Source organism: Gadus chalcogrammus, chromosome 9 (genome assembly GCF_026213295.1).
Source record: "Gadus chalcogrammus isolate NIFS_2021 chromosome 9, NIFS_Gcha_1.0, whole genome shotgun sequence".
Classification (NCBI taxonomy): Eukaryota; Metazoa; Chordata; class Actinopteri; order Gadiformes; family Gadidae; genus Gadus; species Gadus chalcogrammus.
Genome location: NC_079420.1, coordinates 17,721,812 through 17,747,083, shown reverse-complemented (window position 1 = coordinate 17,747,083; position 25,272 = coordinate 17,721,812). Strand labels below are relative to the sequence as shown.

The window sequence follows — 25,272 nt, the reverse complement described above, 5'->3', positions numbered from 1 at the left end:
ACACACACACCAACACACACCACACACACACACTTTCTGAAAACCACCTCGGCCTCAGAGTCCGTCGCTTCTGCTCTTCTCCTTGACTTTCATGTCGAACACTTGTCTCCATCTCTCCGTCTCCATCTTCGTCATCTTCATGACGTGTTCCCGCCGCTCCTCCTCCATCTGAGCGAGGGGGCTCCTTCTCTGCGACGGCAAACATGGTGGAGGGTCAGTGGAATGGGGCCAATCAGCCAGCGGTGGGGTTTGTTCTGAAATCTCAGCCAGAGACGAGCCGACGGTTCATGGGTGACCAGCGCCGGAGGCCTACTTGGTGAGCGTGCCCCTGGCCGTGGAAGCGTCCACCCCGTATGCAGGTGACGCGCCGCTAGCTTCCTGCTGCGGTAGTTCTCGTAATGGACGTTGTTGGTGACGGTCCTTCAAGTCCTGCAGTGTGTGTCCTACGGGGCACAGCGTGTGCAGCAGGAGGGGAGGAAGAACAGAAAGGAGAGGTAAAGGAGTGCGAGGGGCCGTGGGAGGAAGATGGACATGGCAAAGGTGGACGGAGGGGGGTGAATGGACAGGATACAATGTGGAGAGGAGGTGAGAAGAAGCATAGGGGATGAGAGTAGAATGAAACAAAACATCAGTCAGTAAAACAGGTCCTGGCCCTTTCTTGATCGTCTGTTCCGGAAAACGTTGAAAACGACAATACAACGAAAATACAGCAATTGAAGTCAACCGAATAGTACGGGAAAGGCTTACCTGAGTGAGCATGTTTCGCAGCACGGTGAAGGTTCGCAGTGTTCGCCGTTCTCCACTGTAACACAAGTGCAAAAAGAATGAAACATTATAAAAGAGAAAAAAGGCTTATGTTGCAGTAGCAGGACTTAAGTTGATCCTGTGTTAACTTATCATTAGGGAGTTATTAGGATGTCATTAGAAATGCAATGACGGTGGAGTGATATTATTCGTGGTGCTATATGTACTCAGTGATAAGCACGATGACGCCGCATGCTCTATCGGGTACTCAGTCATAGGATGTACAGCAACAAAGCAGATGTAGATTAGTGCAAGCTATGTGTGGGGAATTCTTGAATTGACCGCTGTGCTATCTGCCTGTTGAGTGTTAAGAGAACGCCCAGTCCAGATGCAGGTGTGTATATCATTTTTATTTTGGGTGGTTGAGAGCCATCGAAAAGTGTGCAATGCGAACATAACACATGTTAATTATTGCCATCGTCATTTTTATGATTAAGAACAGCGCCATTCTAGGCTCACTTTGGAACATAAAAAAGACAGCTGGCATTTGTTTACTATTGGTGACACAACCCTTTAAACAGGAGTGACACCCAATTCATGACACTAAAAAAAGGAAACAGTATTGAGGAAAAGCAGATCATACAATCGTAATGTTAAACCCATTGTAAACATGGCTCTGTTAAGATAGCAACGTGTTTTGTCGATTTTATGATTTGATTTCAGCACTGCAAATTCGTGAAAAGGATTGTAAATAAACCGTGGCCGAGGATATATGAATTGCCGAAAAAGGAAGGAAGGAGCCTCTCTTGTCTAAAATGATTGGACCCGCTCCTTTTATAACTAAATAACCCAGTGGCGGCAAATGGACGGCCGGGGCGGGCCAATAAGGAGGACACCTTACCATTGATGAAGCGTATAGAGTCCTTGGCCTCCCAAGCCAGCCACTGACCTCCACTCTCTTCTAGCTGAGGGACGTCTGACGAAGGGGAGGGGTACGGTGTCTCAGTTACTGTCACAACCCAGTGGAGGGGGCCAAAATCTGGGCCCTGGGGCCATGCCGCTACTAGTATGGCCCAGAGTTGGCCCGACTCAACACCGTGACCTGCATGTGTTTAAGACTGACTGGCTTAGGAGGAGAACCAAGGTACCAGGTAGGGGTGGGGATCTGTTCTATAAACTACCGGAAAGGAGAGGCGGAGGGGCCACTGGGGGTTGGGGGACAATACCGTCGGGGCTGTGATAAACTTTTTTATGTTGTCGAAAGGAACAAGATACCTCACGCATGTAGAAAGAGGTTTCCTTTCAATCCAGTGCATATTTAAAGGACTGGTTTGTGCCTATTTTGGTCTAAAACCTGATTCGAGAGCAAATACACCTATTGTTTGGCAAAAATATTCAGTATTGTGGTAGTTTCCTGTAGCGGTCTTGCTGGGCTATGATGGAAGTACACCGGAGGAGGCAACGTGGTACAAAATTTAGGTTACTTTTGAAACTCTATATTTCCGTGAACCAACACCTGCACGTGATGGCGTGGTGCTGCTGGACAACCTGACCTCAAGCTGTAGCTTACTACTTAGGAGAATAATGGACGTCTCCCTGTGATAAGACAGACAATGGTTTGACAATCTGCAGTCCAGCTGTGGCAATAACTGAAAACCTAACTTGCAATCGTTGCACACGGCTTTGGTATTGACGCTTAGGCAAACCGTCCTTTAATTCTTGGAAGTTGAGAGGGTATTCTGGCTCCTCTTAAAGAGTTTTTGCAGAGTATGAATTCCTTTTTTTTTTAGAATGATCCAAGCCATGTCAGCATGGCTCAGACTCCAAACGAGGCAAACGGACGCCTACCGACCCCTGCCCCAGGAACTTGATATGAAGTTAAAGAAAGTGAGAGACTTGAGCTTGTCCGATTTTCAGTTTTTGGTAAATCCTTGAAACTGAAGGCATGTACAACCGTAACTGAGGCCAAAGTCATGCAGTTCGGTTAAATATTTTTGCAATCACTGTCCCGGTTAAGGGTCGCAGGCAAAGTAAAAAGCCTAAGTGGATGTTCCAAAATACTACTTTTAAAAAATGATTCTTAACGTTAACAAAACGTAATTGGCGTGTCCAAGCAGAGTAGGGCTGCTCGATTATGTGAAAAATCATAATCACGATTATTCAAACAATTATTTTGAGTTTGAAACGGTTATTTACTCAGCATGTCTCTCCGGATTTTGAAAGAACTTTGAAATTTTGCCTTAAAGAAATACACAAATGGTCAAAAAGAAATTCTAAATGATAACAGACATGTATCCAGCTGTTATGCCCTCTCTATAAAACATAAAAAAAAAAAAAAAAAGATCAATATTCGATTACTCGCCCAGCCCTAAAGCAGGGTCCAAAGTAATTTAAGGCGTGCAAGTCAAATCAGAAGTCTATTAATGTGCGACTTAGGAGAGACTGGAGTGCCCATCTCTGGTATCATAACCTGAACTTCCCGTTTTCAAAACCTATTTTGCCATCCGCTCTTCAAATATTGCCCAGTTTGACTGGCACAGAAATAACCCAACTACCTCATACTGAATAAACTTGAGGTCTCCTAATGTTGAACCAATCCTTTAAATTAACTGCATTTAAATCACCACACATGGACCTGAACAGAGCACGGCCTGTAAGAGCAGCATCAGGTTTAAGAACCCTTGTCCTGAAATCAAACAGCAGTTTCACATAAATGCATAAGCAAATCTCTTCACGTGTGTGTGTGTGTGTGTGTGTGTGTGTGTGTGTGTGTGTGTGTGTGTGTGTGTGTGTGTGTGTGTGTGTGTGTGTGTGTGTGTGTGTGTGTGTGTGTGTGTGTGTGTGTGTGTGTGTGTGTGTCTCTCTGCAGCCAAGGATGCCAAGCAAATTGCTAACCTTAAGGACGTATAGAGCAGGGAAAATGCACACCTGTCTGAGCAAACACTGTTCTATAGCTGTGATAAGCCACTCATGAACCTATAAGCGAATGACAAGTTAGAAGAGTGGATCCCCAATCCTTGGTGCGTGGCCCTTGTCAAGCATGAGACTGCCGAACTAATCAAAACAGCAGAGTTCATTTTGTTTCACTATAAAATGACGACTCAATTTGTCAAATAATATTACTAGACCTAATCCCTAGTCAAGGAACTTGACTAGGGAACCAACACTCCAGAAGTAGTTCCTTAGCCTGCACAAGTATATTAAACTCCTGGCAGGTCTGATTTTAAGCCACGTGTTCAAAAAGAAAGTAACCCCAAAATCGAATTAGCTTTTGCAATGATGAAACATACAATTTAGGAAGAAAAGAAAGAAAAAAAAAGTCTGTGACTATTTTAATGAAACGGATCTATTCCAGACAGAAGTGAAACAAAGTGAAGAAAGCCGGTCACAGTAGCTGGCAGGCCAGGATAGCCCAGTGCCAAAGCAAGGAAGGGACCCACCACGTTAGCGATATGATTTATATTGCAGCAGTAGCCATCAGCTAACCACATCAGTCTCTAACCATCCTCTCCATGACCAGCATCAGCCCTGGGAGTTTATCAGCAAAACCTGAATCCACCGTTGATGTGAGTCTTGGGCTTCAGGTGTAAAGAACTTGGACTTGTTGCCACCAGACAGGTGACATTTGGCAGGTTTTGGGGCTGTTCAATTGGCTGGATTCACTTGGATTAAAGTGTGAACAAGTGAATCAGCAGATTACACCTTATTATTATTATTATTATTATTATTCAATTAACTTGCATTTGTTTTGCCCTTATTCACCGGTACAATCTCAAGGGGCTTAACAGGCCAAATATTTATGACAACCCCCTGACCCTAGCCCCCAAGAGGGCCAGAATAAACTGCCTTCATTATTAAGGAAGAGCTCTTGAGGAGGAACGCAGAGTGGGGGATCCCTCCTTCCAAGGATGGTCAGGAGTGGGTGACAGAATCGTTTTATTATATAATTATTAAACCCCAAGTCTGATAAGAGCATTGTTTTGCTGTCGGCCCTAATGATAAGACAGCGCAACAACAGAAAAGGGAAGGGGAAGAGGGGAGATGAAGAGATGGAGGGCGAGGATTGCCATGAGGGATGAAGGTGGGGCATCAAGAAGTGGTTTCAAAAAAGAGAAAGATGGTTTCGTTTACCAAAAATGCCCTCTGTCAGTCATGGAAAAGAATAGACAAAAACATACAATAAAAAATAAAAGAAAGAGAAATTAAAGATAAAAGAATGAAAAAATGAAACACTAATACATTTTAAACCACAGAAATCATTTTGCACTTATAATCCATCAATGAGGTACATTTCAAAGTAAAAATAGTTGCGAAACAAACATCATTTACTAAGAGTAATGATCAGGCGAGGGGGACATATTTCAGTTCATTCCATCTTCTTTGGTTAGGTTGTTGCCTGCCGAGGTGTCAGAACAACATTTCCCAGAATGTAATATACACATCTTGCCTTTTTTAATCTTTTGCATCGAGAACATGGTGGAATAGGGCAACTTTGCTCTATTTGGAAAGAACATGGTCGAGCAGAGTGCACCGGGGGTAATGGAGGCTTTCGGATTGTTTGGAGAATGTTAGTAAGTACCACACACATATCTATGCCAGTTCCTATTTCATGGTCATTGTCGGTCCCTAGTGCTTATTTAGTGCAGTGTAAAATGAAATTGTAGTAGTTGTCATTGCAAACAAATCTCTTTTGGGCGTATGGCGAGGGATTGCATTACAGATGCTACATTCTTCCTTCGAGTCTGTTTGAGCTGTGAGGCTGGGCTATGCCTACCTTCTGCCACGCCCCATGGATACTGCCGACCTCTGACCTTTCGGCCGTTCACCTCGATCACCACGTTGCTGCCCACCACCGCCAATGGCATTTTTTCCTGGATTATAGAAATATTGAATATTTAAAAAGCACAGATCATCTACCAAACCATTTTGAATTTATTGAGTAAATGTCAAAACTCAAGTGCATCAAAACGACTCATTACATCTCCAGGTATAAAAAAAACCTCTTGATGTTTATAATGTAATATACTTGGTGTAATCAACTGGCTGACAACCACTGCGTGACAACTCCTAGCCTCAGGCCTTAGTGGGACTTCCTGTCCCATGGAGGTTAATTAGCCGAGTTAGTTCATTCAACTGGGTCTCTAAATGCATGTAGTATTGACAGGGTTTTCGATACGGAGTGGCTCGGCAGTTGGGACGAGGTTGCTCCAGGCGACAGATATCGACCCGACCCACAGCTAGCTTAATTTCTCCTTCATCACCTTTCCATTTCACTCCCTGCTTTCATTCTGCTATCCTCCCCCAACTATGAACCCACAAACAACTTTTCCCCCTTTTGGTTGTCATTATCCATGGAAGACCATGAAACACGTCCTCCATGAAGATTCCTTATTTTCTTATTTAATTTTATTGAGAGAGAACGATACGTGCATATTATTGCACAATGTTGTAATAAACAGAAGGTGCGTTGTTTCGGTCTCTGAGGATTCTAACTGAAGTCCTGTAGGAGCAGTAGAAGAATACCTTAATCCTGCGGATGAGTTTGCTGTCCTCGTCGTCCTCTGTGTCCGGGAACTCATAGATCTTTATCTTATGCTCTTGGATCTCCTTCATGATCTAAGGGATGGAAGAGGCCTTGTTTGAAACAGAAGACACATTGGCCTGAGCTAAGGCTAGCATCAGACTATTATCCTTCTTCGTCATTAGTTTTTATATATTCAACTTATCATTGATCCACTTTAGCATGTGGAACACTTAATGGAGTTTAACACAATATCTTTAAAACTCCATTAAGTTTTCCACTTAAGCAAGTGGAACACTTAATGGAGTTTGAAAAAGATTATGTCAAACTCCAGGCAATAGATGAGAATAACCGTTAATATGAATAATTTTCTCATCATACACTTATTCATGGGAGGCATTCTAAGAAGATATATCATAAGAAACAACTGACTGGGGTCGATAGTAAATGCATATATAATATGCATAATTTAGCTAGCCAACAGAATCATTACATATGCTCATGACCATGCACAGGTAACATGGCATTTTTGTAGAATGAGAGATTACAACATTAAAGGAGACGAACACAAACACAAACACACACACACACACACACACACACACACACACACACACACACACACACACACACACACACACACACACACACACACACACACACACACCTGCTTTTTGAACAGCTGGCACTCCTCGGGCGTCAGCGTGTCGGCCTTGGCGATGAGAGGGATGACGTTGACCTTGTCATGGAGTCTCTTCATGAACTCAATGTCCAGTGGCTTCAGACTGGAGGAAAAACAGACAGAATGAATGATACTGAGAGTGCACAGGACATTCCCTGACCAGGATCCCTGAACGCCGCTCTCTTCGTGACTGCTACTTTCAGCCTATTTTCCCACTTCCTAGCAGACGTCTGTCTGCATCCAACACATTGCTTGACGTCATCTCCTCAGGATCCTATAACGTATATCTCTGTATATATTAATCATATGCCTATCTTCATATTCAGTATTCCATTATTATATATAATGCATATCGTATTTTCAGTTCTAATGGGATGGGTAGGCACTAGAGACGCACACAACTCAGCCTGTAGCCAGTTTCAAAGTCAGCAGCACTCTATAATAGAAGATTATTTTAAGGGTGTGCGGTTCCCAGCAGGACACTTTCTACTTGTGCAGTAAGTAAGGAGGTCAGGGTGAACCGGAATACGGAGCAGGGTTTACTGATGTGTGGCTTTTAAATCAGCTACAGAGATGATTCCCACTGATATCACCATACGTTATATTTATAATTCATGAATGAGAACGTGCATCAGTGAAATATTGTGCATGTTCTTTCCTCGTAGCTTTTGTTTTCCTTGTAACCTTTTGAAATCGACACACTTGGTAGGATGTAGACTAGTCCGATTAGAGCAACGTCTGGTAAGACGGCACGCCGTTTCAACGCGACACGTCGTGGCATTCTTTCAGCCGGAGCCAGTGGAAAAGCCCTGGCACCGACCAAGCGGGAGGTGGATTAGCGCTTAAAACAAATACAACCCAAAAGGAAGCACCGTCTCGACAGCCTAACCAGGACCTTATGGGGAGCCTTTGAACTCGGAACTCATGGCATTAACATCTGGGACAGGTGCAATTCACACACTCGCCAGAAGAGGGCCCTCAGACCAGGGAAAACGCTGTATGTGACCACCACACTAGCAAGGGGACAATGGGAACTACAAAAGCAACATGACTCAGTGTGACAGATTTTGTCTCCATCTGTAGCTCTTCCCCAAGATCATTAGGTCATCTTATGTGGGATTGTGTTTCAGCAGTGGTCCTTCCTCGTTCACCATCCCCATGTCTCCCTCTCCCTGCCATATGAGCGAGCAGGGGACAATGGGCACAGTCCTTTGTTTTGTGGGCTTCAGAGACAGTGGGCCTATTCGTGACACTGAGATGGGCTGGTGTGTAACTGGAGATGTGGGGGAGGATGCGGTTAGTCTCAAACCAAAACAATATTTTATTTGATGTTAAATATTTGAAAAGGTTATAAATGTTTGTGTGCATATTTATGCAGGGCTTAAGATGGTGCATGTACTATGCATACAACATGGCCTACACAAGTGAGTGAGTGCGTGAGTGAGTGAGTGAGTGAGTGAGTGAGTGAGTGAGTGAGTGAGTGAGTGAGTGAGTGAGTGAGTGAGTGAGTGAGTGAGTGAGTGAGTGAGTGAGTGAGTGAGTGAGTGAGTGAGTGAGTGAGTGAGTGAGTGAGTGAGTGAGTGAGTGAGTGAGTGAGTGAGTGAGTGGAAGTAGGGTAAAGAGTGTGGAGGGAGTTGTGGGGGAGTAAAAAAGGAGCATAACTTATGTCAGGAATTCTAAATGACACACAACAACCTGCCAGCCCATACCAGCAACACAACAGCTGTTCCCTGGTCAAGGAGGGGTTATGCAAGGTGAGGTAAGAAGGAAGAATGTGTGTGCATTTTAAAAAAAAAGGACTGAGGTCCACGCAAAGTTTATTCTTTAAGAAAACAATGAGGATGATCTGGACAGGTGTGCAATATGTATACAGCATTTTTATGAGCGTGTCTGGGACGTGTCCCTAGCTAGATAAACGAGAGCCTGGGTGTCTAAGCGCAGTAGAGAATGAGGACTGGGGGAAGCAGGAGGAGATGTTTGAATGGTCACACAGCAAATGACAGCTGGTGAAATGGTGGTTCTCAATAGGCCAGGGTCAACTGCATTTTGACAGAGAATGTCGCTCCGTGCCCGACGTGTCTGCTCAGGTAAGCTGTCAATTATCCAAACCCATTTGGATTCTACTCGCTTCCTTTTACTCCTGTGTTTCTTCTGTCTGGATTTTCAGATGTAGCCAAAACACAGTTCAGACATCACAGTAAATGTTAAAATGCCTCTGCAAAATAATAGGAAGTAATATCCTAAATCACATGTATATCTGTCACACCATCGTGACTGGGGTATAGAAAAAAAGCTATTGCTCAATAAGTGAGCTGTTGTTGGCAACATATCAGCCACAACAGAAATCTCAACGTTTGAATGTTGAGTGAATGATTGCACAGGGCTGACAGAGGCAAGTGGCTGTACCACGTAGGGGCTGTATTCATTTGTGGGTGGGTTCCCTGCTGCTCCATTTTGGAACATGTCGATGGTTAGATGGTGCTGAGAAGAAGTCGATAGAGCATGAGCAAGACTGTGGGCGTTATGTCATCTTTGTGGGTCAACTACTTTCGTTGGCTACCCGCTCATCTATGGCGTATGCACACAACCAATGCGCACGCACACACATGGACATGGATGCGCAATACAAATGCTTTGATGTGTAATCATGTGTTCCGCAAATAGACGTGGAACAACATAAGGAACCACCCTAGGCCCAAGTTAAAATGCTGCTTCAGTACTGAATAACATTTGATTCATTTAGGCAGCCCACTGGTAGATCATAAGAATATCCTCGACCCAAACAATTTAAATAAATCACATTGTTTAAACAGAGTGAAGCCCACAGAGTGCAAACGTAGTGGTGCCTAATTATTTTGCACGCTTTCGGACCTAAAGTCGATTTTTGGATGGGTAAATGTGTATATTGCTGTGTCTGTCCCGACACAGCCACGTGCTTTTTCCTATTGGGTCCCACATGCTATCCCAGGTTTGGAAGAATGACTAATAAGGTCTCCGTCGGTAGCTCAGCGTTTGGCTAGGTAACACGAGGCCCAGGCCCAGCCCTAGCTCCTAACAGACAGAGTCCAGTATCATTTGTGAGCATCCTCCATGCACACACGTTCCTCCACTGAGGCCCACACTAGTGTTGGGCCCCTGTATCTCCGGTTGCATGACATTTGTTATTTATATTGTCTGATGCCTGCAGGCCATGTGCTGCAGTTCCGAAGGCGGACTACCGTTATTCGATCGCTATGCATCTCGGGGAAAAAAAACCACTAAATATTTCAATTAATCAAACTCTTCTTTTTGTAAAGGCCAGAAACTTGACATCCCAACACATAATAAATCTAGCCCCGGCCCTAACCCTTTAATGTACTGGGGCAGATGAACTTTAAAGGGCTCGTTTTCTTTGTGGTTTTAACATGAGAAGCGCGGTACAGGAGTACATAAATATATATACAACAGATGGGGGAGCGAAGGAGAAGCAGTTCTGGCAGAGAAAGTTGAAGAAGTCTTCGTGCCACTGGTTTGACACACGTGTACCAATAGGATTTATGCTCGGGTTGTATTACTGTTACAAATTACTCGACAGACCAAGCCTGATTGAAAACATTGTGGACCAATTCACATTCACAATCATGAAGACACAAGGTTTATAATCTCTTAACAGATACACTAATTGATTTAGTGAATAGGTTATGCATATGATGTCCTTGATGAAGAGTGAAACAGCAAGAGATTTTCTGCTCTCTACCTATAAAAACAGTAGCATTTTTTTTGTGTGTGCCCTAAGCAACATTCCTACAACCGTGCGTGTTCTCTGCTCCATCCAGACGTTACGTACCCGTGACCGGAGGGGGCAATGAAGTAGAGGCAGCAGTGCACCCGGTTGTCTGGCATCAGTCTGCGGTTCACCCTGGACTCTGCGTTGAGGAAGTCCTCACACTTGCTGTCGATGTAGTTGATGACCGGCTGCCAGCTGCACGATGGAAGGGAAAACCCAGACTATTATGCATGGCAATCATCAGAAGGGAGTGGGAAACTGATGGTAAATGATGACACAGATGGTACATCATTATGAAAAGACCATCAAAAATAAAGACTAATGATGTACTTTGTCGCTCATCCATAATACGCATTGTATCCATTCCTCCTTCTATGCATCATCTCACCAATTGCTGTTGTCCACAGCATCTCCGAACCCTGGTGTGTCTACAATAGTGAGTGTGAGCTGGACACCGCCTTCCTTTATCAGCACTTTGGATTGTTCCACCTGTGAACACACACACACACACACACACACACACACACACACACACACACACACACACACACACACACACACACACACACACACACACACACACACACACACACACACACACACACACACACACACACACACACACACACACGTGATTCCCATGCATGGTACTCAGACCTCCCACTTAGAGCTGGGGAAATATCAACAGGTTCGGAGAGCTCGTCCAAAAACACAGCGAGCATTGTTAGTGTTGGTGAGAGGCTTTCACAGAATGCTGATGCGTGGGAGGTGCACTGCGACGGGCAGCACGTGTCCTATCTATGGCTGGCTGCCGATATATCGGCCTCTCGTCATCTCTTTATCCATCCAGAGTCCACAACGTCTACGTAGAAAGATTGATGCATGGATGGACACCCATTCTATTAAACCACTCGAGTGCCATTACGTCACTGGGAAGACTCATGAAGAACGCAAAAATTCGTACGGCTTCGTATCTGCTTCCACCTTCTTGGAATGATGCTGTGAAGCCGTGTTCATATATACTTGAATAAAGCCAAGATAGTTCCCCGTAAAAAGGTAGACAAAGTGTACTAATGTACTTGAGTTTGTTAAGCGATATTTGATGCAGCAATATCTTAAATAATCGATAATTATTCTACACGCCTATACAATGACACCTGACATGCAACAAATACAGACAAAAACAACAAATTCGCCACAATGCATCAGGCTTTGTCAACAACACACAATCACACGCCGACTCCTCGCTCGTCCCAAGTCACAGAGACAGAGTTGTCATTTCCTGAAGCCAGCCCTGCTGCCATTTCCCGTCGCTGTTTTCCCCTGCATACTTTCACAGGACCGGCTTGTTTTTATAGGTTCACCCCCTTTCACTCAAACTCCAGGCCTCTTGGTCAAAAAAAAACAACACACAGACATTTTTGAACTTCGAAAGAACCTTAAATAGTCCATTTTTCACTTTGTTTCACAGCGAAGACAGTATATTCAGCACCGCAGACAGGCAAGATACTCTGAGATGTGTGCGTGTGCGCAATGTCAACATGTAAATCGGAATGCTGAAAAACGACAATACATCTGCCGTTTAAAAAGGCGTTCCGAGAAAAGAAACCGATAGAGTGAAAACCTCAAAAATGTCTTGAGCCTCCACACCATCATTTAAACGAAATCCAAGCTGTGGAGAATGTTGCAGCGCGACCGAGCTGAATAGATCTTTCTGGAATAAAAATACTCTGACCTCACGTCTTTTCCTCACACTCAGCCCCTGCCTACAGGGATGTGCAGTCGGTGCACAATCTCCTTGACACAAGTAATAATAACTGAGGATTCCACATTTACGTACACACGTGATCAACAGTCTTCTCAGCATTACACTCACACCAAAAGATAAACAGATACACAACTAAAGGTGCTTTCATTATCGTGCAGAATTATGCAATTTGCACAGAGATACTACTGACACTGAACTGTAGTCAACATACAAGCAGTATTTTATTAGTCCATCACGTCTTACCCCTGCCAGGGGGTCAGGAGAAACTGTTAAAATGACTCCTTCCTCAAAATGACTTTTGAGGAAGGAGACTTTTGAGGAGATCGGGTTGAGGCAATGTGCGTAGATGACTAAGGTCCATCGATAAAAAAAGAGACCGCTGTGTAATTTGTTGCTTTCTACAAATATGTGGAGCGGGGCCGTGTATATGCACAGATCCATGAAGTGGTTTGTTTTTGTCAGGTAAAAAAGAGAGCGATTCCTTGATTTGGGGATTCTTGAGTTTGAGTGCATGTGGGAATAGTGTTACGTTTCATGAGAACATTCTTGCTCTGCTACTGACCCCCTCAGGCCCCAAGGGGCCCCGATGGCACCCCCAGCCCTTTCCCAGCCCCCCTCTCTCTCTCTCCGCCTCAGTATAGCCCCAACCTCCACATAACATGGATAATATGAATATAAAACATCGATTTTTCCACTATCCTATATCATGTACTCACATCCTCGTCCTTTTTTCCACACTTTTTCTCACACCTTGAAATTGTTTCCTCGTTACCAGAGCCATCTCCAAAACATTACAGTGATTAGCCAAAATAAAATGCCAACTACACAAGACTGACTCAAGAGAACACACTGGATCACCTCCTGAATCCCAATCACCTCTTTAACCTTGAACACAATCTAATGCAGCCTACAGCCTGCAGCCAGTCACCTCGTTACCTCCCCACCCTCTGTCTCCTCTAACACCCCCCTGCCTGTAACACCAAAAACACTTTCCTCCAAAGCATGGCCATTCCTTGCTCTCTCTCCCTTGCTGCCTTCTCCTCCTTCAACCCCTCCTCCCCCTCCTGCTGCTGCTGCTCTTCCAGATGTGACCCCCCCCCCCCCCACCACCCCCGCACTCTTCTGAGGGTCATGACCATAAAAGGATTAAATAGTTCTCGGCCACAGGGCCCGAGAACGGTAGTGAGAGACGGTAGAAGAGAGAGGGAGTGAGTGGAACCCCCCGATCCACCAGAAACCCAATCAACATAGTTATGGGTCAGCATCAAATGGCACAATCCAACCCTGACAAAATAGTATGTAATATTTGCAACCCTGGTGGCTGGAAGATGAGAGACGCTTGTGTAGAAGAGAGAGACTTATTTTCAATATATCAAGCAACAGCGTCGTGTAGAACAGCTGGAATGGATACGGCTCCAAGAAACAATGTGCACCATTTTTAAAACTGCAGAGAATTTGAGGGGACTCAGGGGTCAGGCTTGTCGATTTAGTGGCATCTATCTATCTAAATATATGTATTCATAATTACGCTTTAGTAAGTGTATAAACCCCTGAAAATACGAATGGTGTTTTGAATGTGAATGAGCCCTTTATATCTACATAGGGAGGTAGTCCTCTTCCATGGAGACGCCCTGTTTGAGCGCCATCTTTCTACAGGAGCCCAAAACGGCCACATCGTTCTAGAAGATGATCATTTTGAGAGCGTTTTATGGCCAATGTTGGCTACTTTATATGCATAAAGTAGCCAACATCGGCCATGATAAAACGCTCCCAAAATGAGAAGAATCAATATCTTACTGGTAGGCTATGACCTATAGTTTTAGAGACTAATAAACTAAAAAGATTTCATTTATCTATGCAGGAACTACCTAACTAGACACTTTGCTTCACGATGCAGTAAATCCAATGAAGTGTTCATTTGGGAAGTACCTACTGGCACCTTACAGGCCACAGTTGGTGAGGTTGCAATCTGCAACCTCATCGCTAGATGCCACTCAATCCTACCTAGTACACCTTTAACCTCATTGAATGAGGCAGTTAAAGAATGAAAAAAAAATCCTTCAAATACGATAATGAAGAACAATATATTCATTCTTAAACAGTTAATATGGTTTCACTCCGTGCACTCCCAGCCATATCCCTTTCACTAACCCCCACTGTTAGTTGTTCAGTAAATAGGTTTTGTCTTCTTCCTATTGTTATCCCGATTCCTGACAAACATTTGTCCCCGACGCCCCACTGTTCTTGATCTAACAGTCACGATGGTTTCACCTCCATCCTATCCCTCCCCCTCCCCCTCCTTGCCCGACCTCTTTCGCTCCCTGAGGAGTTGGTCAGGAAGCATTTGGGATTAGCATTAAATGGCCTTCTTCGACATATCAGTGAAACAGCAGATGCCCCACAGACCAACTGGTTTGTGTGCCAATCACAACCAGGTATCACAGCCCGCCAACTGTCCAATCTAGAGAGGGTGCAGGCAGTTTGATTTTGTATAACCTTAACCCAATAGGAAATAAGAGGCTCCACCTTTTTTGTATATTTCACTTAGAGAACAGGTCATGATTGGAAGGTAGCCGATTGCCCCGCCCTTGTCATGTGTTTTGCTATATTGTTGATTTTGATGAATTTAAAGACACAAAATTGTAGAGAGAGAGCAATGAGTAAGAGATTGTCAGGAAGAGGGCCAACCATTTAACAACATGGGGCTGGTTTTTGGGGTACCCTAGGAGAGCCCGAGAATATAGGATTGAACAATGAGTCGACAATTTGAATGGATCCTACTTTGTCAATAAACATAGCTAACAAACTTCAACTCTATTTAATAAAATAGGCCTATTACATTGAGGAGGGTAACGATGAGAATTTTACAATCCTGATGAGGCATCTGAAATGGTTTGGCTGGCTTCATCCAGAGTACAACTTTTGAGAAACACAACAAATCCCTACATAGTATTTCACTGCAACCTAAAACAGCTGTTGAAGAGGACTTTGTAATTAAAACCTTGCAAGGAATTACACCAAAACCAACACAGAAATTGCTCTGTCTCCAACTTTGATCCACAACAAGCAGCACAGGCCTCGCTGTGCAGCGGGGAGAATACATTTTTTGAGTTAAAATGAACAGAAAAAACCCTGTTCCATTACAGCTTCTCTCCTACCACCGTCATAGCCCATTAACACTTGAGGAAGACCGCCATGGTATTTCCCTACTTTACCGTTGCGTATATACCTGTGTGTCGCCCAGAACGACCTTGGCTGTGTGGTAATAAAGTCTCTTTTATAAACACATTTTTACAACTACACTTAGCAGTTGCATTTTAACTTTTTGCTGCAACCTACCTCTGCCCTCATTAGTTCAAGCTATAATAACGCTTGATCGTTGAAAGCAGTTTGATTATTATCTCATCACTTTATTTCCTCGTCTGTCACTAATCTTCAATGTTCCCTTCACGGGGCTGTGAGTGGGACAGGCTACAAAGGACCAACATTGTGTCAGTTTGGGAAGTGGTAGTCGCGTTGCAAAGACGGCTCGTTGGCCTCTCACCTGGACGGTCTTCTTGATGCGCTGGGATGGCCCGGGATAGTCCTTGGAGTACAGGTCGGTCAGGAAGAGAGAGTTTATGAGCGTAGATTTCCCCAATCCGGACTCGCCTGGGAACAAAGCAGAATTTGCAAGGATAAGCGTATGCACGAACGCACACACGCACACACACACACACACACACACACACACACACACACACACACACACACACACACACACACACACACACACACACACACACACACACACACACACACACACACACACACACACACACACACACACACACACACAAAGATTGTAAACAAGTGCAATTAAACATTGCTTGACTGTGGGAACTAAACATGGTAATAATATGCTCATACTTTGAACCACATCAGCAAGAAGACAAGGACACACCACTACAAGAGTGACACATTTATCTAACAGTCATAACGCACACGCACAAAGACTCACACAGGGCCTGGAGGGACAGGGTTAGAGCAGAGGAACTAAAGTAGATTCATTGTATGTGGGGGGTAAAGGTCAGGAGTTCGTCTGCCAGCAAGAAAAGCTCTCAGATGGAGTGCATAAAACATTTCCTCTGCGCTTTCCTTTCTCCGTCTCCCTCTCATCCACTCCTGCCTTCCTCTTTGTACACTGCCTTTTACCATTGTTGAAAGAATGTCCTCAGTTACCATATAATGTCTCTCTTTCTCTCTATACCCACAAGTGGTTCTCCATAATCACGCTTGGGGTAAGAGCATTTGGAATCCAAGTGCAAAACAGCAGCGTGACATATGCACAACATTGCCTCGTCAAAAACTGCAGTCAAGAATACCAAGCTTACATTCATTGGTTGAGGGGTTAGGGATAACTTAACTCACTTATAATTACATCCTTCCGTCAACCGATGCCAAGAACCCTAAACCGAGAAAAGGTCTGCACAAACTGCATCCCCTCAATGTGAGTTGGGATGACCAAGGTTATTCTGGGTTGACAGATTATAACATCAAACCTTTCTGACACATGATGATATAAAACTTTTTTACAACGGTCCATCCATATTGTGCGGAGAGAATAAAATGTTCTCTGTACCAATAATGCAAAACAGATGCAGCGCATGCATTAGAAAGGAGTCATTTCATGGAGTGGACATCAAACCGTTTTCTGGAGGAGCTTAAAAGATGGATTCCTACTACAGCCTTGCCAAGCTGCAAGATTTTTGTGCGCAATGTTAAATGTGAGGCTTGGAGTCCCTCCAAGTCAAAATTGGGTCATACGTTATTCCAGTGTCTCGTGGATTGATTAGGGATCTGCTGAAAAATTCCAAAGCAGTGTTTTGGTAAGGTTGGGTTTCTTTCTGGTGTAGCTTCTTCTCCAAGCTCTGCATGACTGAAAGCTCTACTTCAATAAGAAAACCTTGTGTCCCACTTATAAAATATTTTTTTTTTTGCATGATTGTTAATAATAAACAGACGTATAGCTACTTACAAAATAATTACGGACTGTCATCTGTTATTTAAGTGGGGGGGGATTCATCAGCGTAATCTACATCGACATGTGGCAATTTTCCATGGACCCACAATCCCTACTGTGGATTCCAGTCTCTGCCAGTCTTCACCACCACTGATGTCTACTGAGGTGCAGATGTAGTAGGTCAAATTAGACAGAGTGCTTTCGCCTACCGTATCAACCGCTCCCTTGGCCATTACCTCATAGGGGCATGATGACTGGTCGAATATTCGGAGTGAGACAGTCTTATGAGTGCAAACACAGATGGACAGTCACACAGCTACACACACACACACCTAAATGATGACCAAATACCAACTCGGCTTAACCTTGGGTAAATTGGAAAGCCCCCCCCCCCCCGGTTCTGCAAGAAAGGGAGGGTTATGTCATCATCACAGTGAGGTGTCAGTGTATGGATAACGTTTAGCTTCGGCGGCAGTCCCATTTCTTTGGCCTGTGTGAAAGTGGAGATATGCCAAGATGCCGTTGCTCCTGAACACACGTGGGTCATTCCTCTCCTGTTAGCTTTTGCCTTGAATGTGTCAGTTAGAGTGATGGCGCGACTGCAGCTAAACCAGCAGCAGAACCAGCCAATAGTGGCCAGGATTGCAGAGGACAGTTCGATCAGATTATCTTTTTAATTAGACACTTCTAATTGAAAAAGTTAATCTGATCCAACAGTCCTCTATCTGTCCAATAAGACCTTATTGGACAGATATTTATATTACTAATAATATAATTGTTGCATTTTACAACAATTAAAGAAAATCGTATAAAATGTTGACTCATTTGTTTCGGACGGACGCGATATTGTGAACAATGCACACATGAGAATACACTAAATTGTTATGTAATCTCTGCGGACCACCTACAGTCATTGGCAACCTCTACATCTATGCTAACAAATTATAAATAGAGCCTCTCTCTTCGTCCCTCACTCTCGCTCCCCTGAGGCTCTGCCATCTCAATTAGCTTCCCCTCTGCTCAGCGGAATAATGGTATCTGTGTGGTGAGTCTGGTGACATCTGTGACGAAATCTGTGCCAACATTAAAAATCTCAATTTTTGCTGACATTTTCATTAGCACCTAGCTACCTTATTGTCTAGGATTGCTGTTTTAAAGTGACACGGGACCACAGCTCAGGATTTAAACCCAAAGCCTGCCGTATAGGCAGCATTTGCACATGCCTACTCCTCGACCAGGGAGCCCAAAGATTCAGTGTTCCATCTCCTACTCTCTGATGCCAAACCCCTCTCTCCCCACCCCACTCTCTCTCAAACTCTCTTGTTAGTCATTTCAGCTCTACAAATAAGGCCGTGTCAGTGGTTGGAGGATAGTCTTCAGGCTTCGCAGCAGCGAGGCAGTAGTCCAGTAATGATGGCCTTCCTTTGCACACAAACGCCAAAGGATGAGTTTGGGGGGTTAACTGACCACCAATGGTTCTGGCACCGCTCACGGTTGGAACAGAGTGAGCTCACATCTCTAATCACACTGCACACGCTGTCTCCAGAAAGAAAGATCTAGAATCTTATATCAGTTACTCTTTAACTTGGACTCTGAGTAATCGTTTATATGAATCATCAACTGATAGAAAGATTTAAATAATATAGGGGAAAACAGTATGAATATAAAAAATGCCTCAGTTTAAGAAGGACAAACAGGGGGTAAATAAACAAATTGTTGGAGTTGGAGAGATTCCTAGCATTCCCTCCCCGATCTTCCTGTTTAGCGCTAATGTTCAGATTGAGTGCTCAGGCTACAGCTGCCCGACCCCCAACATCCTGGTGGGGCCATCGGACACAAACACACTGACTGCTGCAAATGTGTATTGTGTGTGAGCATTTGGTTGCAGACCATATTGTTGTGGCCATCCTGCCTGGCCAAAATCCTCTGCAACTAGGGAGAGCAAAGGTCATGGCCTCGACCCAGATAAGGATCTGCATCCACAGGTCCACACACACTCTCAAATACACGCCTCAGAATGTAATGTATGTCACTGGCCAGTCTGATTGGTTGACCCAGAGAGCGATAGAGATGATGTGCGAAGCAGAAGCGGAATAACTTCTATAAAAAGACTTTTAGAGACAGTGACGTAGACAGAGATGCCTGCAGCTGATCCGAACAGAGCCGCCCCACCCCTTAACCCTGCTGTGCCTTTGAGGCCAGGGGATATATGCATTCATGGTGGGCCAGGTTTATGAACTGACTCCAGTACGGTGCAAACAGCCTCTCTCCCCATCCCACTCTCCCCCCATAATAGAGACAAAAGGTAAGCCATAAATCCTAAGGCTCCTACAGACGGAAGAGAGGTACCCTGAGCGCCTCTAGCGGGACACATTAGTGGGTTATTGGGCGTCTGTTGACTCAGACAGAAGTCTGAGTTCACGTGTTTAAGTAAAGATGCCTGAGAGTAAGTCATTAGAAAAGATTGGTAGATAAGAGGCTGCGAGAGAAACAGAGTGAATGACAGGATAAGCAAGATGTCTGTGTCTACGGATTAAGAAGGCAACACCCGCAGTTATTCTTAAGCTTGTCAAACGGACTGATCTAACAATCTAACACACACACACACACACACACACACACACACACACACACACACACACACACACACACACACACACACACACACACACACACACACACACACACACACACACACACACACACACACACTAAAACTCCTGCCAGACCAGTGGAATGCAAGCAGCAGATTCAATAATACAAACCATAGATAAACACTGCGCTCATAATAGTCATTGGTCGAGGCTCTTGGGCATTGGTCCAGGGAAGGGTGTTAAGTTCACAGAGTACCATCAGGTTCTCTCAGTCATCCATAGGGAACATATCCCTACCATTAATTCGGCCATGTGAATTTAAATGAAAATTAAACTGAGTCACATCCTCTGGAGCCATCTTTCACAGTTTTCTGATGGCTATCGGAGACCTTTTAAAACTAGCGATAGCTTTTGGATCAACTTATTACAATGATATGTTCCAAACAGAACACAAATCAGGCATGTACCCTACGGGATGGCTGCAGTGAAGTGTGCTGTGAAGGTGCCAGGCGGTGCCTTGGTTTATAACAACACACAGCGCACACTCAAAGCCGCCTGTGGATGATGGCCGCCACATGCCGGTGGGAAATGGGGTCCCCCACACAGCATCCTTGGACCAGTGAGACCATGGGCTGCTATAGGGCAACACTGTTGTTCTCCATGCTCTGGCGCTGGATCTCTCCGCTCTTTCCAGGAGTTCCTATTCAAGCTGCCAGCTGGAGCCATAGCCTCAGGAAGCAAGCGTTTCCTCTCCCTGACAGGCCCACGGAGGGAGGGGGGGGGGGGGGGGGGAGAGAGAGAGAGAGAGGAAAGAAATTGGGATATAAAGATGGAAAAGATTGAGAGTGACGTATCGGGGGGGAAAAAAAATGATAGGCAAGGAAAGGCAGGGAGAGTGAGGCTAGAGAAAGAGAGAAAGAGCTAGGGAGAGAGGGAGGCGGGATGGGGCGACAAAATTGTGGTGGCATTCCTGAGCGTTCCATCCAAGGGAGTGACAGACAGACGGAAACATCCCCACTGGGTCCCGCCTGTGAACCCGACACTTCAGCAGGACGCGACGCCGTCGGCCAAGACGGGCAACACTGCGCTGACGCGGGATGTCCGAACACACATACCCTCAGATAGACACATCGCCCAGTCTCCAAAGCTACACATTCACCCCGAGCTTGACATGGCACCCCTTTAACAAGCTCAACCCTGCAAGATATATGGCAGGGCTGATTAAAGGAAATTGAAGCACAGCCACAGATCTCTGCATCACAATTCAGAGACAAAATCTGTATTTCCGTCTTCTTTGGCGTAACTCTTATCAAATTAAAATATATATTTTCTTGCCATACTTTATTAGCTTTAAAAAAGCTGAAAGGCACAATAAAATGTTATCCCTCCCTGGGTTTGAAAAAGATGGATTAAGAATATAAACTTAACATTTGTGGGTTGCCTTTGATTTTCAGAAAAAGCAGAACTTGATTTATCCCAAGCAGCATTTCACAAGCCGACAGTAAAACGATTTGTTGAGTGCATGAGTATGTGTGAAGTGACTAGTTGTTTCTTTACTGATTCCTCATCCCACATGGGACGGGCTACTTATGCACGTCATGACAGATTGTCTACATAAGGTCATTACAATGGAAACAGAGTTTAAAAGCAATGATCATGAGGGGGCAGCAGGTTACACCAACATGGGTGCTATTGATAGAGGATCAGAGGTCCTTCCCTTCAGTCTTCTCCCGGTTTCAATGAACCATGGGAAGCCAGAGCATCTGTTGCTGCGTGCTGAACCCGGTATAATGCCGGGCAGGGAGCCAATTGAATGAGAGAAAAGAGAGGGAGAAAGGAGAGCGATGACTACATGTGGAGCAGGGCCTACAAACAGGATCTAGTCAGCTGGAAAGCTTTAGTGCATCCCCTCCCCCTCCGCCAACCTCCACACTCGCATTTACCCTTCTTCCTGAATTAGCATCAGTTGCAACAATATAACTTCTTTTTTTTAACAAACATTAATAGAACACATAGGGTACTGGAATGTAGGTTTTGTATAAATGTAATTACCCTCCTCCGATAGTGAGTTAGGTCTTAACTAAAGTTGAGACATTAGATTAAGGATTGTGAAGTGTAGGCATATTGCCAACATTGTTTAGCTTAGGCTTGGTATCAGGTTAAGGATGGCTGTTTTGGTCAAGGTTTGGTATGCCATTAGTCTGTGACATTGGTGTGCACAAGAACAATTATTAATAATCCGATGTCACAACCGTATGTATCAGAAAAAACCCTGGTATGAATATTGGTACTTTACATTTCCCCAAGTTCAACTAAAGGGAAAAGCCATTCTGTTTATCTGTGTTGTGCACAGTGTTCATTACTGGGGGACAGCACACATGGTTCAATAAGTCAATGCAATGCCCCTGTCGTTTCTGCCTCAGTCACTGATCCGTGTGTGCAAGTGTGTATGCGTTAATTAGTGTGTGGGTACCAGCCTGGTTGTGTGTGTGTGTATGTGTATGTGTGCGTGTGTGTGTGTGTGTGTCTAACCATACACATCTCTTCCTCCACCTCTCGTCTACGTTTTTCCTCCACAGTCCAGTTTTCAGTCCCCAACCTCTGTTCGCAGCAGTTTGTTCCTGTTCTCGGCCTAAAGACAACTTTTCCATTGCTACTACGCTGCCATGTGGCCTTCGTAGTTTTGATAAAGACCCAATAAGTAAAAGAACTATTGGTTTTCTGTCCGCTTGTGACTGTATTTTTTGTAGGCATCCAAAAAACGACTCTCACACCAAGGGAAATTAAGAAAAGGCCAGATTTCTTTTAATGGGTGCAGTGTTGCGAGCCAGAGAGAGTACCGGATACCGAGCATGCCTCGGCTTCCCATAAACCTATTTGAAGACCCACCTGCGCTGAGATATGAGAACACACACATAGACAGGTGGACACAGGTGGGTTTTTGTGTGTGCAAAGCTGTAGATGGAAATATACAACAACATAGGGACACTAACAGACAGACAACGACAGACACACAAGCAAACATCCCTGCGCATTAACTCGTCCACACACAGGGAATGATCCCATTCAAACACACACAATTCCAGTAGAATGCTATAGGGCACATACACACAGAACCAGGTGTGGTTGTTTCACTCACCGACCACCATGAGGGTAAACTCAAAGCCTCTTTTCACAGATTTCCTGTAGACCTGGTTGGGGAGGTTTGCGAAGCCAACGTAGCCCTCCAGGTTCCTCTGCTGAAGGAAAACAAACACACTATCACAAAACAAGCACACAAAGAGTCACACAAACCGCAAGGCGCAGTGACTGTAGTCCTTGCACACATATATCCAAGTATATGACGAGAATCAGGATGCAATTGGGAAAGAACACACAAATCCATGCACACAAACGCAAACTCTGTTTATGGAATTTCACACCTGGCGCAGTGTTTTAGTCAGTGTGTGAGAGTCAACTGTCAAAGGACATCAGAGTGACATAGACACACACTGTGTTTGTATGCGTGTGTACACAGTGAAATGTTGACAAGCCTGCCAATAGCATTTCTCTGTCTTGCAGCAACAGAGCCTCTTTGAAGTGCAGCTGGGCTAACAACTTTCGACGGGAGGAGGCAAAGCAGGGTGGGACCAGGAGGGAGGCAGCGGGGCTTCTGAGAGGTGGAGATGAGGGGAAGTCCCTCTGAGAGGTGAATTAAAGACGACAAGATTGCACCTTAAATAAAAGTAAGGAGAAATGGACGGGTGGCGGATGTGAAGTAAACCAATACAGGGTATCTGCAGGTTTCAGCAAGTCAAATTTAAGACTTTTTAAGACCTTTTTAATACCACCTTGAATGAAATTTAAGACCTTAAACCCGCGATGGTGGGGGGGATCACCACGCTGTATTACAACCCAAGCATAGCATGTGTATCACTCAATGAGACTCATTCAAGTTTACTTTCTGTCTGTTTATTGAACATAAAGTGATACTCCAGGGCTCCAGACTAACTTTTTCCTTGGGTGCAGTGGTGCGCCTACATTTTTAATTTGGGTGCACCAGCACGTATTTATGGTGCACACAAGTTGTAAGTTGTTGAGAGGGGGGTGACAGCGTCTGGGCCCCCGGGCAGCTGCACCGGTTGCACCGTCGATATTTACGCCACTGATTAACAATATTTTCACCATTAAATAAATGCCTTCAGTAAGACCTGGGGGGTGTACCACGAACCTCGTTGAACATACCCAGGCTTTCTTGGGAAAACCTGGCTCGACAGAGCCGCAACTCGCAATCACAGTTAAATGGTACCACGACGCTCACTTTAGATTAAATTAGTTGAACCAGGTTTTCCGCTTTAGGTTCAATGCGCGTTCACATAAAAGGGGCGTTTCTAGCGTCATTTGACTCACCCTTATGCAAAATAAATCGCGCAAGAGCGGTGTATTTCATCCAAGGCGAGCAATGTATTATTATGAACTCCTATGAGGAATTCAAAGTTCAAATCACAGCCAAGGGGAACACGGTCGCCCATAATATGGCTAGGGTGGCGTGCTGGCAAAAATAGCCGACCGTCTTAATTCGTAAGTGAAAAGATTCTGCATATTGTCTGAAAAATATTATGTATCATCATCCCTTTTACCCCCATATATGTGGGGCCCCATGAATTGCGAGCCCAAGTACCGGGAATGCACTCGATCTCCGACCCAATATCGGACGTGCACGTCAAGTTGCTTGCTTTTAGTGGCGTGGTTCAACGTCTCAAATATCATAACAAAATCAGCCTTGTTGACGCTGCAGATTCGCTCGTTTCGGATGAAAGGCGCTGGTCCGAAGCGAGTTATATACGCCGTTTTGTCCCTTCCAGCAGCAAAGGTGCTCGCGATTTGAGAGTCAGGGAACATCAAACCGAAGAGATGTCCTATCCCCTCATTCGAGTTGTAGGACTGGTGCTTGACCACTGTGTTTAGAATCCACAACACCTCCGCTTTCAGTGTTGGTGTCGCACCAAATGCTACCCTCAGGTCAGTGCTAGCAGGGCGGACCGTCTGCGGCGGTGGCGCCGGGGCAGAGATGCAAAACGTAGAAATGGCTGGGGTCTGTGTGTGGCCCCATGGTGCCGAGCTTGAATGTAGGCTACTTTTGCACGGAATGCATCTGGCCTGTTCTGGGTTGGCAACGGACGCCACCCAACCTCGGAAACGGACGTCTTCCAGCC

At 44.8% G+C, this 25,272-nt stretch overlaps 1 pseudogene; it reads right to left on the bottom strand.

Moving 5' to 3' along the window:
• Positions 1-54: 54 nt before the first annotated feature.
• Positions 55-25,272, bottom strand: part of LOC130389201 (septin-7-like) — a 27,872-nt pseudogene continuing 2,654 nt past the window's right edge.